Source organism: Rhinolophus sinicus, linkage group LG13, assembly GCF_036562045.2.
Source record: "Rhinolophus sinicus isolate RSC01 linkage group LG13, ASM3656204v1, whole genome shotgun sequence".
NCBI lineage: Eukaryota > Metazoa > Chordata > Mammalia > Chiroptera > Rhinolophidae > Rhinolophus > Rhinolophus sinicus.
This window is the reverse complement of record NC_133762.1, coordinates 50,178,314-50,198,600: the sequence shown is the minus strand read 5'-3', so window position 1 is coordinate 50,198,600 and position 20,287 is coordinate 50,178,314. Positions and strand designations below refer to the sequence as shown.

The following is a 20,287-nucleotide window of genomic DNA, read 5'->3' as shown; positions in this document are numbered from 1 at the left end:
GGCAGCTGGCGGGTGGAAGGGCTCTGGTTGAGCAGAGGGCGCGGGGTACTAGCCTCCGATGCAGGAGCGAACTGGGTCCGAAGGTGGGCTCAGTTCCCCTCAGTAGCACCACGCTCGTTCCCCTCCCTCTGGGTCTTGCTGTGGCTCCCGCCTTCCCGAGATGGCTCGGAGTGGCGGGCACTCTGTGCAGCTGAGGCCTTTTATACTACCCTTCCCCCGCCTCCCACCCGGTTCCCTCTTTCCCTCCTCCCCTGTGCCCGCCCAGCCCTTCCCTCCCCGCGCGCCGGAGTCCTCAGTCCAGGCGTTCGCACTTATCCATTTCGCAAATTTCCAATGCCATCTCGCACCCAGTGCCCCAGGGATTCGGCCCTCCCGATTCTCCCTTGGTGACTGATATTAAATAAACAAACCTTTCTCACAGGCACGCCCCTCTCCCCCTGCCCTGTTACAGCCTTTATCTTCCCTGTCCTACAAACTGAGAAAAGATTCTTAAATCAACCCCCTTCCGACTTCACAGCTTTATGCAAGGCACTTTAGCCAAGTCTTACCCAAATTAAGACAAGACACACTCATCATTCCGAAAGTTCCACAGGTCACCGTGGCATTTTGCAGAATTTATATAGCAGTGGTTAAGGTAGGGGGTGCTGGTTGGGGTTATTTGTGTCGGGGAAGGAAGGGCTAGTTACCACTTTAAAGATAACGTTGAGCATCTTTAAAAATCTAACCAGCCCTAACTTCCTATTAATAAATTGGCAGCTTATTAACTAAGCACGCGATATCTTTCCCGTTTCAGCATTTTTTAGGGAGATGTTTGGATGTTTGGAAGGAGAGCTTGCTTTGGATTTTTAGGCAGCCGGTTCTGTCTGACATCTTATTGCACTCTCCAGGCTCTAAAATGCCAATAATTGTCAACCGGAGGGCTTGGGGAGAATTTGAAACAATAGACCGTTCGTGGTTCAGATGGGAGATCAAAGAGGGGATCTCAGCAGCTTTCAGATCCCACAAGTATCCTCCTGTGTGTTTTCTAATTAGAATCACTTCGGGGGTGGAAGGGCCAGAGAGTCAGCACAGGGATGGAATATGTAAATTAAGGTGGCAAAATAGAATCCTGTAGCCAGACAGAATTTAAGGCTGGCTCTAACCCCCAGTTGTGCCAGATTGTGATGTGGGCGCACAGGGACAAATGACTTTCCTATTGCCTGAGGCAGGCTGTTCTAAATTAGAATCCAGGCGCTGCTGTGTCCTGCATTTTCATCACACACAGTCCCCACATGTGAGCCTCAACTGCCTCTCCTCTCATCTAAAATTAACATTTTTGGATCCTAAGGAAAAATAACTTTTAAAAAACTCTGGAAAGAAATCCTTGCAGTGAGTGTAAATTCTTGTAAATTTGTAAAGGGAGAGTTGAAGATCAAAGTCTTTGTAAGATGTTGTAAAAATTGTAAATTGAATTTTGGGGGCAGAAGTCTTTATAAAATGTTGAACAAATGTATGAATGAATCCTATTAAAATCCTTTCACGCTGTGAGATCCAAATTCCAGGTGAGTTTATGTTCTAGTAAGCACACATAACTAGTATCGATAAATGTCCATGCTCTGTGACTAAGTGGTCAGACAAGGCTGCCAGCAGTGCTCTGCTTTTGAGGACTTAGGAAACATGGGATTACCATTTTTGTGGGAAAAGAATTACAAGTTTAATAGCCTAAACAAATTAAGTTTCGAGCACATTTATGAAATCTTACCAATAACTGATGAAAGTTTAAAAAATCCTACCTACTTCTTCAGAGTTCCTACAGCACCTTCCTCATATCTTTATTGTTGATCTTACTATGGCCTAGTAAAATGTCTGTTTTCACCTCTGTCTGTCTGTCTTCCCACCAGACCTGGATCATCTTTGTGGTAGAACATTTCAGAGCGTATCTCCCACCCATAAGCACAAACCCTCCACCCCTTCAATATCCAGTTTTATTGTTCCTGGGTTCACAGCTTGAGAAACATTTTCCAGCAACATTTGGGTCTGTGAAGAGCTCTGTTAGTTCTACTTCTGGCTGTAAAACATCCTGAGTGATCATCTATACACACACCCTCTTTCCTTTCTACATAGCAAAGGATTCTGGGGTGGAAGGAGCCCTATTCTCTGAGTTACTTACTCAAGAGAGAGCTATTGGACCAGTAATATCTTCATTTAACCTTACACAGTGAGAAAACGTGGTTGTTCAAAGCCACTATGATTTTGGGATGTTTGCTATAGCAGCTGGTATTACCCATCCGGACAAGTAGTGCATTCTTCAAGACAGGGACACCTGCCTCGTCATTATTGTTTCTAGAGCTGAGTACAATGCTTTGCATCCAGTAGTTGTTCACTCAGTGTTTGTTTAATGAATGTAACAAATCTGGTCTTTATTTAGACCCACTTAATAAATTAACTCTCTTGAGAGTGTTCCTACTCTAAGTAGCTGAACTTTGAATACTGTTAACTCTTCTATCTTTTGATTGTATTATTCTCTCTTAGATTTTTGTCTTTTATTATTGATCCATTTATTTTCCCGACAAGCTTATTTGACTGGGATATTTGGAGAAAGTAAGAGAAATTAACAACAAGCCAGAACACCTATAGTAAGGATAATTGAAGAGAACCTTGTGGTCTATTATGGTCAAGATTCTATTGTTTTCACTTTATTTTTATTGTTATTTTTACTAAAAACTGTTGCAGGGCAACAAAGAGTAGTTTTAATGTAATCTTAAAAACAACTTTTTTATTAAGGACATTTAAAAATATATACAAAAGTCAAGAGAATGCTGTAATGAATCCTCACATACCCATAACCCAGCTTCAACAAAACTCAAGACCGATCTTGCCTCATCTATATTTTCATACACTTCCCTCTCAGATTATTTTGAAGCAAATCCATGACATCATGTCTTTTCACTTGTACATTTGAGGTCTGACAATCAAGTTTGCGAATTCATCCTAGAAAAAGTGCTCCATACCTCATTGCTGAATATCACTATGGTCGTGTTTGAAGTACTCCCCTTGGGAAGCTATGCACTGACACCAGCGCCTAGTCCACCCTTCAAAGCAATTTTGGAACTCTTTCTGGAATGACATCAGAGCTATCATTGTATTACCCTTGATGTCCTGAATGTGATCAAAATGTCTTTCTTTCAATATTTTCTTTGTCTTCAGGTAAAGAAAGAAGTCATTGGGGGCCAGATCAGGTGAGTAGGGAGGGTGTCCCAGTAGTTATTTGTTTACTGGCTAAAAACTCCACACAGATAGTGACGTGTGAGCTGGTGCATTGTCGTGGTGCAAGAGCCATGAATTGTTGGCGAAAAGTTCAGGTCTAACTTTTTCATGCAGGCTTTTGAGCATTTCCAAGTAGTAAACCTGGTTAACTGTTCAGTTGGTACAAATTCATAATGAATAATCTCTCTGATAACAAAAAAGGTTAGCAACATCATTGCAATAAAGTTCTCGAACTTAATTGTCAGACTTCGTATTTCAGTATGTACCTCAAAAAGCTGAGGGTGAACTTACCCCACTTCAATTAAAAATTTTTTGAACACATTAAAAAATTAAACATGCATACTGTATGTGAACTTTAAAACATATTCAAGATGTCAAAAGTAGAGTTTTTTTTTTCTTTTTTTTTTCTGGGTGTAAGAATGATTAGCCTTTAGGGATTATGGTGGAGGCTGTTACATGTTCACCAAAACCTGTTTCCTCTTCGTCCTGTACATAACAGTAAATTACATTTCCCAGTATCCTACATATGCATTTAGACACAGCCATGTGACGGAGTTCTGGCCAATAAATAGAGTGTGGGTGGAATTGATGTGTGCCACTTCCATATCTGGCTCATAAAAATCTCCTGTGCATGATCTCTCTTTTCTCTTGTCTGCTGGCTGGATGTTTCTGCCCAGGGTGAACTTGGAACAATGATCAGCCTGGATCCCTGAAGCAGAGCTCTTACCCCACCCCTACCTCTGCCCAGAAAACATTGGCTGGGCTATTATGTAATTGAGAAATAAACTTTTTAAAACATGTTAAGCCATCAAAATTTTGGGGTTTGTTACAGGAGCTTACATTACTCTCACTAATATAAGGGGTAATTTTCTGAGAAGGGGAGGTGGCAAATCTTTTCTTTAGAGGGTCTGATAGGAAATCTTTTTGTCTTTGTGGGCTATGAGGTCACCTCCACAACTACTCAGTTCTGCTGTTGCAGTGGGAAAGCAGTCAAAGAAAATATATGAACAAATGGGTGTAGCTGTGTTAATAACACTTTATGTACACAAACAGGCAGCTGAATCTCATGACTTAATTTGCCAATCCCTTTTATAACAGACTGACTTAAGACACCACTTTATCTTAGGTGCCATATATAAAGGAATTATAGCAAAGAGGGGTTGGATGAATTCCACTTACTAACCATGTAACCTCTTAGGCAAGAAGTTTACCTCTCAGAGTCTCAGTTTTTTCATCTGTAACTTGGGGCTAAGAATGCCTGCCCCAGGGCTGTTGTGAAGTTCAAATATTACTGCTACAGCAGGAAAAAGGGAGTAAGTTCTCTTTAATAGATGAAGGACTCCACATTGTGTCCGTGAGAACAGGGTGCTTGTCTGTCTCATTGACTTCTGAATTCACATAGATGCTCCATAAATATTTGTTCAATGAATGCAACTTTTAGAAAACTGCTGAAAATTATAGCTGAAGGGAGCTTTAGAGAAAACACAAACAAACAAAAAACAGTGTTGTTCCATTAGAGTCCTTTGAACTATGAAGGGCTCACAGTGCTCAGAAGTGAGAAAATCACCACCCTCAAAGACTCAGTGGCACTCCCAGGGGTTCCGACCCCTGAAGCAACAGCTAGGCTTATGGGACACCTGGACCATCCACTTCCTGATGCTACAACACATACACAAGACATGCGAAGACAGGGGGATGCCTGTGGCTCTCCACTTTGCCCTAAAAGCCCCTAAATGTATAAAGAACCCAAGAGATCACTGAGTGGGTGACCTTTTGAGAAGGTCAAGAAACTTCATTCCAGAGTGAGGGTTGTCCTTCCCAGGCACCGGATGGAGTAGTAGGGAAACAGGATTGGCTTTTTGAAAGGGTGTGTGGTGATTCTTCCACATGTGGCGGTATCCTTTACTGCATTTCTAGTGTGATGTTAAAATGTGATGTCTTTGTAGTCCACTGACCTCTTCTGCAAGTAACTTGCACTTGTAGAACTCATCTGTTCCACAAGAGACCCCTCTATTGCTTTTGCTTTGCCATACTCATTTCTGCGCAAACTCTATAAAGAAAAATATAATCTCAGGGACATGTTGTAACGAAGAGAAAAGTGCTTTGTAATTCCAAGGTTATATGTTATACATCATGTAAGTCTTTTTTTTCTTTTTTTAACTCTGACAAATTGTTTCTAGGCAGAAGGAGTGCAAACTATCCACTCAGAATAAATCTCAGAGTCCAGATGTTGGAAGGGGACCATGGAGTTTATCCAGCTTCCTTTTACAGATGAGGAAACTGAGGCCCAGAGAATTAAATTGACATTTTCAATATCACAGAGGGACTTAGTGGAAGCATCAGGTTACCCCACTCCAACACTAATGCTGTTTCTATTTTCAAAGTAAACTTTTAAAAATTAGAGTATGACGCACATATAGGAAAGAGTACATATCCTAAGCTTATAGCTCAATGGAATTTTTACTACTCAGGTCAAGAAATAGTATGTTACCAGCACTGCAGAAACCAGTTATCCAAATGTTACCAATATTCTGACTTCTATACATTTGATTTGACTTTAGAAAAATTAATGTAATTTGAATTTTATATCTTCTTTTGTATCTGGCTTCTTGTGCTGTCTTCTATTCCTCTCCCTTCTTTTCATTTTGAAATATTTCTAACCTATAGAAAAGCAGTATGCATAATTGAATGAACACTCATACATCTTCGTGGTAGATTGTACAAATGAGCAATTTCCCTTCATTTTATTGAGGCCCTTTACAATATGACTTTGCAGCTTCTCCCACCACCACACCTAGGCGTCCACCCTTTGACTCTGTGCCGGCCTTGTGATTGGCTTTGACTAACAAAATGCAGCACAAGAGATTTGCCAGTTCTGTTCTGAGGCCTCAAGAAGCCTTGCATGCTTCCTCTCTTTCTGTGTCTGTCTTGAAACTTTGCCACTGCCAAGTGAATAAGCCAGGACTAGCCTGCTAGAGGAAAAGAAACTGGGTTCTAGTAACTGCAGCCAAACAGTGGGCTGTGACTATATTAGAGGATGACTTTCCTCCATGAATCAGGTATTTTTTGTTTGTTCTCATCCGAAGTCTTTATCAATTCATTCTTAATAGTTCGGCCTTAAGCTGTTTTTCATTTTTCTGTCTTTTTGTTAGCAAGGCACACTTGGTGTAAAACAAAAAAGAAATAAATTTCTTATTAATCACAGTTACCTTCAGTGATTTAAAAATAATAAAAATCTTAGCTTTATGATGCACACTTTTAAATGCAAGGAATCCAAATATACTTTGGGAAGTTAAAGAGCTCAGTCAAATGAAGAAAAAAATCAACAGGTTACAAATGTTAACTCTTTTTTCACAACTAAAAAGTAGTTGAAAGAATCTTTTCAACAGTTCCAGGTGAGGTTATATATGAAAGAAAGCTAAAACTGGTAAATTTACATTCAGAAGTGAATTTAATGACAGCAGTTCCTCAGCAGAGAAAGATCAAGTTGACAACTTTAAGATGGCACATCAGAGATGTCTCCACTCAAAATAGTTTTGTGACTGACTGGTTCTCACTTCTTTACTAATAAACACAAGATCTCATCACTAATGCTGTAGCAGGATTTCACAACGATTGGGGGTGGAGCGACTCATTTGTGAGCCAGATGTGTCTAAATTGAAATCTGAAGATTCTCACTTGATAAACTCTAAATAGGATGATGAAAGTTACATGAGAAATAGCCTTGTGGAGGAATAAGCATGAAAGAGCTATTTACACATTTTTGGAGCTCAAATTTGGGGAGGTTGTTATTTTACAAAGGTCAGAATTTTATTTTATTTATCTGGTGTCTAACTTAATTCTGAAATTATAGTTCAGTTTTATCCATAAATGACAAACAAAAAGTTGAATTTTGGAATAAAAATTTTATTTGTTGGGGATATGAATGCCAATTAATACTTTAATGGGATGTTTTGGTTACTCACAAAGATTGAGGGATAAACTGTTCTCACACTTTTTTTAGTGTGTATATGCGTAAACAACATGTGATGGTGATATGAGACACAGCAATATTGAAAAATTGTAATATATGTATTAGTCAGAGAAAGTAACATTGGCTGTCATAGCAAATAATCCTCTAAAGCTCAATGACTTAATACAATAAAAATTTATTTCTTGCTATGCCACAATTTTTTGAATATTTTATTACACAAAAGGCAGTCTTCCTTTAATTAAGACGCCCTGAGTCCTTTTATTTATTAGCTATGCATTTTCTAGAACTTTCACCCACCACACAAGAGTAGAGAGAAGAGTATATAAAGCTTGCTCGGGAAACTTTAAGGTCTGACTACATCCCACTGGCTAGAACTCAGTCACAAGAATGACTGGGGTATATAGAATTCCTGTATGCTTAGGAGGAAAAGAAAATGGGCATGTTGAATGTGTGGTTCTTTTTTCCACATTTAATTACCTGTGCAAATACACTACTCATTTTCACCAGTATGTGAACAAAAGCATATAACGTCACAGATGGACTAACGCAGGGACCAACAAATGTTTTCTGTAAAGGACAGAATAGTAAATGTTTCCAGTTTTGTGGGATAAGAAGAAAAATTAAGAATATCACATATGTACTTTTATAACCATTTAACCTGTAAGTGTTTTAAATGTGAAAACCATTCTTAGCTCAGGTACCACACAAGAAGACACAGTGCTGGATAAGGCCTGGGGGCTATAGTTTGCTGACCCCTGGACAACAGAAACTCTAAAAGGAAATATTTGGCGATGCAGGATTTTATGTTTCTCAGATTCTTTCCTAAGCTGATTTTGACTTTGGTTGAGATTTTTCAAGTGACAATTTGTGTCAAATTATGTGAGTATATAGAGTTATGAAGATTATTCAGAGTAAAACAATAGGTACATTCTTAGGATATAACATTTAAAATAAAAGTGTATATTATAAACTAAACAATAAATAAAAGATAGGTTATACAGGTCACCCCTGTATAACATGGTTGTTATGTTCCTCAAAATGCTGGGTTATGCTAATCCGTGTTATACGAAACAGAGAACTAGTACAAAAAAGAGGGTTAGTTTCCAAAAATTTAAAAAACATACTATTATATTTTTATAATTAAGAGAAATATCTTTATTAAAGCAATTTTCACCAAAAGTATAACATATTAATATGTATTAAATGATGTTTTCTTCATCATCACTACTAAGCTTAAAAGCTCTTATTATACTCCATGTTGTTCGGGGATTTCTCTAAGTCTCAAACCGTGTTAGAGTGAAACCGTGTTCTAGGATGCCATGTTGTATGAGGGTTTCCCCCAATTCTCGAACCGTGTTAGAGCGAAACTGTTATAGAAGTGCCGTGTTATACGGAGGTTACCTGTATATCAAAATATAGTAAACCTACATGTCATTATAAAAGGGTTCATTTCTGCAGCATAATCCACAGTTATATCATTCTAATATTTTTTAGACACTTTATTTGTAACGACTTTATTTAGTGAGATTCATCGAGTACTTCAGTTATCTCAAACACTCAGATGTTGCCTTTCTCCTTGCTCCTCCTTCTCTCTTTGTTTTAGAATATTTACTTTTCCAAGGTATTGTACAACTGGCAATAATATTAAGCTGGGAATGGAATCATGGAATCGTCCAGGCAGAGCCATGTAGGAAGATGTCTGTTTGGCCTGACCATCCCAATTCTGATTCATGGTATGGTGAGAGATAAGATTTTATATACCATTTAGATTAAGTACATATAATAAATAAAAGGAAGCACTGCAAAAATGGAGTTTATAATATAAAATTTCACTAATGAATAGAAAATTTCTGTTGTGGCTTTTGTCTTTTTTATTAATAATTCTTTGATTATAAAAGTAGTATGTTTTCACTGTTGAAAATATGGAAAGTAATAAAAAAGGAAATTGAAATTATGTATGTATGTATCACCTAAAGGTGGTCACTCTTAGCCTTCTGGTGTAATTCTTTCCTATTTATACACACACACACACACCACACACACACACATACACACACACACATACACACACATACACACACACACCACACATAGCCCACATATCTATTTAGATGTTTTCACATAGTCTGGGGACATAATAGAAACCATACTGTATATGGTGATTAAAAATCTTCTAAAAGAATACTTTTAATGACTGTAGCATATGACCTTGTATGAATATACCATAATTTACTTAGCCTAACCTCTCTTTTGGACACTTGTGTTGTACAAAATTTCTTTAATTAAAATAGCATTAAGAGAGGTAAACCCAACAAAATGAGTGCTTGTATCAACAAAAAGACATGTAAGAATATTCATAGCAGCTTTAGTCTCAATAGTCTACAGCTGGAAACAATCCAAATATGTATCACTTCTAGAATGGATAAACAAATTTTGATATATCCATACAATGGAATACTAATCATCAATGGAAAAGAACTAATAGCTGACTGCTGCATGTAACAATATGGATAATTCTCACAGATATAATGCTTAATATAAAAATAGGTACAAAAGAATGCATTCTGTATCATTCCATTTATATGAACAAGCACAACCAATCTAAGGTAATGAGAGATCAGAATAGTGTCTTAGGAGGGGTGTAGACTGGGATGGGGTGCAAGGAAACCTTCAGAGTACTAGAAGTGTTCTGTATTTTGATTTGGGTATTGGTGCACGTATGTGTAAAAACCAAGTGAGCCATACACTTCATGTAAGACTTGTGCACTTTTCGTAAGTTGTACCTCAATAAAAAATATAAGAATAAAAATACTCTGTGATTCATCTCTGAAGATAGGTTTTGACTACAATTCTTATAAATTTCTTAATATAATCTCATACCTTTTAAGAAATGCTATTTTGAACTAAATAGCACAACTTTTTCCAAAAGTCTGTGATCTCTTTTTCTGTGACAGATTTATTTTTCTGTTATTTCATAAGATACAGGGTAGAAATTTTCAGATAATGCTAGCAGTATTTAGACTTGTCAAAAGATAGATCAACTAGGGAGTCCGGACTAGAACTATTATACTCTTCTTTGGATTTCAGATAAGTTTCAATTTAATCCAGCACTGAATATGTGAAACTGGAAATCACAAGTCAATGTAATTAAAGATGGTACTCCATGAACTACAGTTTACAAAAGATTCATAATAGGATTTTTTATCTTGTAAAAATTTCTAGTACAATTCAATTATGGTACAATTAATAAACAATTGCTTTATATTTTCCAGGATGTTGCTAGTTTATGGAGAAAGATCATATGCACCCCATAGTACATGAACTTTGTATGTGAATACTCTATATATTAGGTTTCTGCTATGATAATGCTTTAACAAAAACACCAAAATTTCCATGAATTACAATAACAAACATTTTAAATTACATTCACAAATCTGCAGGTCAGCTGTGGTTTGACTGACTTTGGCTGGTCCAGGATGGACTACGGGTTTTAGATCAATTTCAAGTCTATTCCCCATGTCTGTGTTATAGGACTGAAGCTAAAGAAACAACTACGTGGGCTTCATGCTGGAGAGTGGAAGTTCCAAGAGGCCTGATGAGTCACACAGGCACATTTAAAGCTTCAGCTCATGTCACATCCACTTACATTTCATTAGCCAAAGTACAACGGTCAAGCCCAACATCAGTGCATTGCACATGGGGAAGATGGGGGTGCGTACATTCCATCTGTAACAGTAATTACTGCTTCATACTGAACAACCCTAAAACTCAGTGTCTTAAAACAATAACAAATTTATTATTTCTCACAAGTCTATTAGTTGGCTTGGGGGGCTTTGCTAATCTGGGCTGGTCTTACTTCTGCATCTGTGGACAGGTGGCAGGTGGGTTGGGGGTGGGTTCATCCAGGGTCACCTCAGCTGGGACAACACAGCTCTGTTCCATGTGGTGTCTCATTCCCCAGCAGGCTACCTTGGACTTGTTCACATAATGGTGGCAGGGTTCAAAAGAGAATGGAAGCTTTCAAGGCTCTTGAGCCTAGGCTCAGATGCATACAGTGTCACTTCTGCTGTATTTTGTTGCTTAAAGTGTCACAAGACTGGTCCAGATTCAAAGTGTGAGCAAATAGACTCCACAACCTGATGGGAAGAGCTGCAAAGGCACATTGCAGAGGATATAGATAAAGGGAAGAGTAGGGAATTATGGCTGGCTTTATAATCTACCATACCGACCACAATGAAGTTTGTAACGGGGGAGGGAGAAGGCACATCTGGATTTTAAAAAACAGAAACAATATTTGAACTTCATTGTTCAGTTCAAACTTTGTTTTCCTCTAACAGGGATGCAACATAAGGAAACTATCCTGGGTTGCTTATCTTATCTTAGGGTCCTACTGTGTGCTGTCCCAGACCACTAAGTCATCACCAAGTTTGTGCCCACTTAAGACCTTAGTCAGGCTCATATTGAGACCTTGAGGAAGTTGTTCACTAGTGCCCCTTATGGCACCAGAGGAAGTTGACACACAATACTTTTTCTAATGTGTCTCTCCATATTTTTGGTGTTCATCTTTCAACGAATGTAGTTGAAACTGCATGTAGTAAGAAACTGCATGATCAGAGAAACTGATACCGGAATAAGTTTTGGTAATAAATAAAAGTATCTAAATAGGGTGTGCGTTTTAGTCTTATTTCTCCCTAACATCTTTCATTCCTCCCTTGGATATCTTAGAGGGGACCGGTGGTAGACTGCATTCTTTTTCCCAGTTCTTCACTGGAGACTATTTTCCTACCTTGTTGATATTAAGCTTATTCATGTGACTTGTTTTGGCTCATGGCATGTGCATTAGCCATGTGTCCGTTCTGAGGCTAGGCCTGAAGAGACAATGTATGTTTCCTCTCACCCTCTCGTGCTTCTACCCTGGGCAAGTACTGTTCTAAGGAGGGTGAGAGATGTGTGGAGCAGACCTGGACCCAAACAGCAACTTGGGGCCAAGGCCAGCTGGGCCCAGCCCAGGTCAGCCAAATCCCACCTGCTCTGCAGACCTGAATAAATGATTATTGTTTTAAACCACTGAGTTTTAGGGTGATTGTTATGCAGCATTATTGTTAACCAATTTCCACAGTTGCCAGGAAAATGAACTGAATTATTTTTCCATGACTCAGGTTCATATTTATAGACACTAAACCTGAATAAACAAATTCTATATAAAATTATATAGTTGGAGGACATTCATATCCCAACTTTACAATTTGCCACATCTATATAATTTCGCACTCTTATTAACCTAATTTTTTCTTTGACCACTTCAAATCAATCATTTAGATCAACATTTCTACCTATGTCCCAGCAATAATATTCATGAAATAAAAAGTTTAAGGTGTTGTTATATTTTTATAGTTATATCTGTATCTATAGCTATACCTGTATCTGTATCTATATCTATATCTGTCCCGGTACCTATATCTATATCTGTAACGCATATATATGCACATATACTGTGGCGGTGATCATTCTATGTGTATTCCTCAAACCTCAAAACTTCATGTGTTATTTTCCTGGACACAAAAATATTACATTTCCAAGCTAGGTGTGGCCAAAAGACTGAATTCTGGCCAAGAATGGTTAAATCAAGAATGGTCAGAATCAGTAGTACTGGTTTACTTATTACTCAGGTACTGGTTCCTGAAATCTGTACTCACCGTCTCTCTCTTTCCTTATCTAGTGGCTGGATGCAATGAATATAGTTTAGGACCCCAGGGTCTTTGAGAATGGCAGTCAGTAGAGGAAAGGAACCTTGATTTTTAAACCACCTTGTAGATGAGAGGCTTCTTTTCTCCCTCCCCCCACCATACCATCAATACTTGCTGCATTAAGTTACTGAGAATTCAGGAGGTATTTGTTTTAGTGTTTACCTGTGTAATAAAAATGCACAACCCTTAAAATTAGAGCATATCCACACATCTATTACCTACGCTTACATCTGTACCCCCTGTGATCTATATGCCACACATTGGAAACACAGCCATATCCAAATTCCTGTTTTCACAGTCAAAGAAACTGAGGCCCAGAAGAGGTAAGGTGCCACCAAGTGTGCACAGTGCATCAGAGCAGGAGCTGGGACTAGAAACCAAGATACCAAAGTCCTAGACTGGCCATGCTCCAAGAATGCTGTCTGTGTATTTAGCTTCCTCAGGATTATGTAAGAGTATGTAACTGACACTGCCGATGTCCCATGTTGCCCTGGGACCACTGATGGATAACAAAGACTCCCCTCACTTTGATCACCTGTGACTCTGCTTGAGAGTGTTCTCTGGCCACAGGAGTGCCTCCCACCTACACGCAGGAATGGATGCACTAGGAACTGCCCTCCACCAAGGCACACTGGAGTTGGTGGGTAAGTACCCTGATTTCCGCTCTTTAGTGCCTGTTCTACAGTCTCCCAGGAGGTCTTTAGGGGAACTGAGGCCTCATTGCCCACAGTGATAACCTGCTCATTAACACCTCCTCACTTGGCTCCTTGTCTCTCACTCTCACTGCCCCCTCCCCTACATGAGAGGCAGAGAGCTTGAGAGAAGGCGTCTCTGAGGAGGTGACCTTTGAACAGAGACTTGAATTGGAGGAGGGACATAATAGAAGAGAGTTTCATGCAATAGATTTACCACTGAAAACAGTTCTGGAGGTGGGAAAGGGCTTGGCACGCCCAACGCATAGAAATGAGGCCTGTGTGGCTGTAGCAAGGGGGTGTTTGGTGGGGAGAGCTCTTAGAGAGCTGAGCATGGGTCAGATCCATAAAAGAGGTTTGACTTTATCCCAAGAAAATTGGAGAGCCAGCAATAGTTCTTAAGCAGAGGAGCCATTTAATCTGATTTGTGTTTCTGGAGTTCAATAACAGACCTTTCCAGAAAATGCAGGAACCAAAGCATTGGCCCTTTTGGGCAGGAGGCAGGACAGGTACCCAGCAGGGTCCACTTGTGAGCTCCCTGTAAGGGGAAGCAAGGCCTGGTTGTGTCCAATGTGTCTGTGCACAGAGACCAACCCCCTGCCCTCTGCCTTCTATTTTCACCATGGTCTGTCTGTCCTTCTTCCAGTTAGAAAGAGTTGGTGGAGGTGGCCCTGGATAGGTGAAGGTACCCCCACTGCTTTCTAAACTGACACCTTGGGCCCTATTCTGTCTCAAAACCCTTAAACTGCCAGCTACCTCATATCAAATCCAAAGTGGAGTTAATTCAACTGGGAAGAAAATATGAGCCACAATTAAAAAGGCAATTCCCCCACACTTTGCCCTACACAAAATAAATATCTTTTTGCACCACACCCCGTTAAAATTATTAAAGGAGGCTCTAGCAATATTTCCATGCCCAGGGGAAGAATTCTATTACAAAGGTAGACAAAATGGGCTCTTGAAAACTCCAAGGGATCCTGGAAATGGTGGGGGAAACTGTGAGCAGTGGATGTAAAATAATTGACAATAAGTGGTCCAGACAAGCCCAACAGCTCAGCCTTCTGAGGGGAGTCTGTCACCCCATTCCCTTCAAATGTGGGGGATTCTGTTGTGAAAGCAATTAGGTTGTTTGAGACTTGGAAATAAGACGTCTCAAAATTAAAATAAAACTATGGAAATCCAAAACCAATCAGTACTCAAAAGGCTGATTAAGTCTGTCTTTGAACGTATAGATGCTTGAGCAATATTATTTGAGTTATTATATTCATGAGGATTCTGAGAAGTCTTATGGTGTTATTAAAGTTTTATGCGAAACGGTTTTGCAAAGCTGTTTTTGGTGTGAGCCAATGTGACAAGCACTTGGATAAACACTGTTTTTCCTCTGAGAGGCACATTTATTGTAGTTTCAAAATGGATTTAAAGAGTTGAGTCAGAAAGTGTTTTAAAAGGTGAACTTATCCTTGCAGGTTTTGCATTTCTTAGTCTGAAGCTCCCAGCCCCCATCTCTACTCTGAAGTTTAAAAAGATGGTTTGACAGTACAAATTACTTTCTTTGTTTTCTATTTAACGGAGCTTGAGGTTTTTATAGGTGTATAAACTATTTTTATAACTAAATCTCTACAAGTTGTGGCATCGAGAGAAATAGTCATTGGCTATAAAATGTATGATAAATCACTGCTAATAAAAATGCAAGTACTGACCATTTTAACAATCAAATAATTGCTTTTCCATGTATTTAACTTAATTCTCTTTTAATCCATAAAGGCACATTTTATTAAAAGAGATAATTATTTCAAGTGCATTGAGGCAGTTGAAAATGCAGAAAGACTTCCAGTATATAAACAAGATACAAAAGTTTGATCCATGCATATTATAATAACATAAGTGTTTGCATATGAATAGACATATATATATATATACCTGTATCTTCATGGGATTGTTGAAGGAGAGATTTTACTTCATTTTCATTTATTTATCTTAACTTTAGAGAAAGAGTTCAAATTTTCACGTTATCAACCTACTAATCTTCTCTGTGCTCCAATTTTCCTCATAAAATGGGAATAATAACAGTAGCTACTTGTAGGGCTGTTGCAGGTAAGAATCTAGATCCGTGACTGGCATTCCATGTATGTTACATATATTCCCCAACCCCTAGTATCCAATTATTGAGCATGTAGCTAACGCTTAGCAATTGCTTCTTCATGAGTATTCTGATAACAGAGACCTTTTCTAGAATTTGAATAATAAGATATGCTACTTTTGGTAGCATATGAGTAGCTTATGAGAACTGGATGTTACATTTCTTTCTTTTTAAATTAATTGATAATGTTTAAAGATGTATACATGTAGCTATGGCATGGAAAAATCCAAAATGACATCCAACTAAGTGCCACTATCCACCTAGTTACTCAAACTTCTCCTTACCCTCACCCTCCATAGCCTCAACAAACTCTACTGATTCTCTAGCTCCAAAATACATCTGAAATTCACCAGCTTCTCATCCCTAGCACCAGCCCCTCAAACCAGACCTCCATCAGTTCTCATCACAGCTCCCCCAACAGTCTTGACCTTCTCATTTCCACTCCTGCCCTTTTCCAATCTCTTTCTTCCATAATAGTAAGAATGATTTTTTCCCCCCAGAATACGTTAACTATTATTTCTCATTCTGTTTTAAAACTACTTTATTAAGGTACAATTGGCATACATAATGCTATACGTATTTTACTTATACAACTTAATGAGTTTGGAGATAAGTATACATTTGTGAAAACATCACAACAATCTATGCCATAAATATATTCATCGCCTCCAAAAGTTTCCTCCTACTCTCTTTATTTATTATTACTATTATTTTTGTAATAAGAACATTTACAAGATTTATCCTCTTAGCAACTTTTCAGTTTTACAATACAGTATTATTAAACATAGGCTCTAGATTGTGTAGTGGATCTCTGAGACTTATTCATAGGAATGATCTTTTAAACAGCGAATGAGATCATGTCATTCCCATTTTAAAACCTATCCAGGGTTGTGCACTGTGTTTAGAATAAAATGCAGATTCTTTGCCATGGCCCATAAGATTCTACAAGATCTGGTCTTTGCCTGTTTGCCCACCTTGGGCCGTTCTCTGCCTGACTTCCTAAACACCAGGCTCATTGTTCTTCTGACAGCTCCTGGAACATATCCATTCTTTTATGTCTTAGGGCCGTTGCACAAAAATTCTGCTGTGTGTAGCATCCTTATGCTTCTCCATTCCCCCAAGCCTAGCTGCTTTTTGGTCTTCAAGATTTTAGCTGAAATGTCACCTCCTCAGAAAGGTCTTCCCCAAACATCCTGTATAAAATAGGTCTCTTCTCTTAGGCTTGTTTTCACCACAGGTCTGTATCTCTTTCATTTATTTTATTTTTCTGTAAGTGTGTATTACTTATTTACTTGTCTTTTGTCTTGTTCCCCAGCTAGACTGTATGATCCATGAGCTCAGTGGCCATGTGTATCTTGTTTCATCAGAGCATGCCCAACGCCTAGCACAGTGCCATATACATGGTAGGCAGTCAATAACATTTACTGAATGAAAGGTGGAAGTGTAGCCATACCCAGTTATATTTTGCTATGAAATGCAAACGAAAATAATACTCATTTTGCTTTTTATCTTTTGACAGGACAAAAAGAATTTGTTTCCCAACACTCTCAGATATTTCTTGCCACTTTTATGCCTTTATTGGTTAATTTTCTTTAGCCTGGCATACCCGCTGCCCCTCTACCGCCTGCTGTAGATGAGGTCCCATCTCCATGAACTTTCCTCTGGTTTTCACAAACGGATATGCCCTTTGTTGAACGTCCTTACTTCTCCCTTGTGCCTTCCTAAAGGCTCTTACGTTGCTGAATGTTACGTGAAGTGGACTACAAACTTTTCCAGAGCCTGTGCAACCTTTCATCCCCGAGGAACCTAGCATCATGCTTTATAGATAACCGTACCCTCTGTAAAAGTCGCCCAATTAATTTATTTATGATGAAAACTGAAAAAATGAGTTAATTACCCAAATGTTTCCAAATGTCCAGATGTTTATCTTCATGTAGGAAAAAAGAAAACTGAACGACTGATCAAATGTCTTCCTTTTCATTTTTGTGATTTAGAATTGTTTAAACACAATCCCATGGTTTGTTTCTTATCAGCTAACTGTGTTCTCTCCCTTGCTCAAACAGTACATATTTGCCTCCAGTTAGTGCTTTCTCTTTAAAAACTTTTTTTAAATTTAGTGATTCCTCTTTAAGGAAAGACTGAGAAACACTAAGCATATTAATACTGAATAATAAGTACCATGAGGTGGAATTTGTTTTGTTCATTTTGTAGGAAGAGCCAAGGCAGACCCGCTCAGAGAACTGGTATTCTCTTTAGGCTGGGATCAAAGGGCAGGTGACCTAGATTCCAGCCTGATGTTTGCAACATAATGTGTTTGCAACTCTGCCTCCAAATTCCAGGGAAGGTCACAGTGAAATGAGTGAGGTTGGTGATGGCATTCTATTAACTTAAGAGGCTTAGAGAAGTAATATGGCTCTCATTTTAGAAGTTAACCACTATCCTATTTTTATTTTGACCTTGTACATAAATATCCTATAACCTGGCTACACAAAATGGGGGCTGTGAACTTTCTGGGTTGATGGCAATGATCTGTAGCGTGACAGAATTCTGGATTACCCAGGTGCATACATTTATTAGAACTCACAGACTCAAGCATTTAAGACCTGTGTATTTCCCCCTATAAATATCATGGAACAATTAAAAAAAATTAACACATGGGTACCAAAAAAGTCAAATAGTACAGAATTGGAGAAAGAAAAAAAAATTAACAATAAACAAATCCTGCAGGCAATTATTACACAATGTGGTCCATGGCCAGCAGCATCCATCCACCAGCATCATCTGAGAGCTTGTTTAGCATGAAGACCCACAGGCCTCATCAGAGACCTCCTGAATCAGTATCGCTAGTTTAACAAGGTCCTCCTGGCAATTTGTCTACATATTAAAGTTTGAGAAGCCCTGTCCTAAAAAAAAAAAAAAAAAAAAGATTAGAGACCACAGTTATCTACATGCTGAGGTCCATCTTAACTGTGCTGCACTGTTTACCTGTCATTTTGGTTGAAATTTAGCCATTTCCTCCCTTGCCCCATTTTGCAGTATCTCCCTTTCTGCTCCTACCTCATAGCTTCCTGGGCTTGTGACTGGCATTGGAAGCTGTCATTCAGACTCAATTTTGTTCACAGCTATGTACTGGGCTAGTTGAACGAGCCTAGTGAAACCACTTAACTTCTGTGCTCTTCTGTTTACTCTTCTTTACAAAAGACATAATGGCACTGGGTTAGCCAGAGCTTAAATTAATTAATGTTTATAGAGCACTTCAAGCCTTGGGGATAAAAGCCTCTTTGAAAGTGTGTGTAATTATCATTATGGCTAATGAAGCTCACTGCTAGCCCCTCCTCCTCACTGAAAAGCCGGGAGCTGCCCTGGGTAACACTATCCAGAGAAGGTGGAAATTTAACCTAAATGTCATTTTCCTTCTTTGGTCACTCTACTGACATTTTCAGGTTCCTTTTTTATTTTTATTTTTTACAAAATGGATGTAGATGAATTAAGTCAAGTGGGTTTATGGGAAAATAAACAAAACATGTTCCAAATGCAGTGCTTTTTCTCTAGCCTCAGCACACTTCCACTATTTCCTTAGTTGGGAAGTGAGATTCAAATTAGCGAGAGAGAGAGAGAGAGAGAGAGAGAGAGAGAGAGAGAGAGAAACATTACTAGAAGCAACTTAAGAGTTTATAACGCTGGTTCTCATGATGCTGAGGTTTACTATTTAGTCTTGGAGTTGACCACTTCCAGGAACATATTTAGTGCGAACGGCAGTAGAGAAGACATCCTCAATAAATTCTCTACTCTGGAAACACTACAATTTAAAGGAACAGATGCATCTCCAAGTGGTAAACTCAACAACTGACAGTGTATAAAGGGAGACCCCTTTAATTAACATAGTTTATGTTTTAAATGACATTCAGCATTGACAACTTTAAATTACTCTATTCATTTCTATGGTTTATGTCTCAGATTGTCACTGTTAGCTTGTTCTCGGAGGTCATGAAGGAAGCAGATGCATAAAGTCAATGAAGTAGCCACAGTGACTTTGGGAATTTATTTTAAAATGATCTATTATTTGAGTTTGGGAAATCAACTCACATTTATGTGTACTAGTAGAAACTTGCTACTTTATCTATTTGAAATCATTTTGAAGAGAGACATTTTAATTTGAAAGGATCTTTTAAGGATAAATTCACATTTGTTAACTGGATGTTATCACTGCAAGATAAAGCTACCTAACTAAGTGTAAGAGTTCCTGAGTCGAACCTCTGGACTGGTCTGTGCTGAAAGAGTGAAGTCAACCTCATTGGTTCAAAGAGTTAGTCTACAGCACAGGCTACCCTGAGAAGAGGAAGAATCACTGAAAAGAGTGCAAGCAATGTCTTGCCTTTTAAATCGTTAGATTTGGGCAGCATCTTGGCAGTTTCTTGAAAACAGTTTTCACCCCTTAACTTTGTATCCCCCCAGACAGGTTTAGGACCCTGCCTCGGGGATGGTGAAC

General features: G+C 38.7%; 1 long non-coding RNA gene across 2 annotated transcripts; it reads left to right on the top strand.

Moving 5' to 3' along the window:
• The first annotated feature begins 12 nt into the window (after nucleotides 1-12).
• On the top strand, nucleotides 13-19,288 carry LOC109458410 (uncharacterized). Of its 2 annotated transcripts, none has more exons than XR_012491402.1 (3): nucleotides 13-8,952; nucleotides 10,751-13,610; nucleotides 17,318-19,288. It is a non-coding gene; the product is annotated as an uncharacterized LOC109458410 (long non-coding RNA). The 2 variants fall into 2 exon arrangements; XR_002139220.2 differs by having other exon boundaries at nucleotides 13-10,930; nucleotides 13,265-13,610.
• The last annotated feature ends 999 nt before the right edge of the window (nucleotides 19,289-20,287 follow it).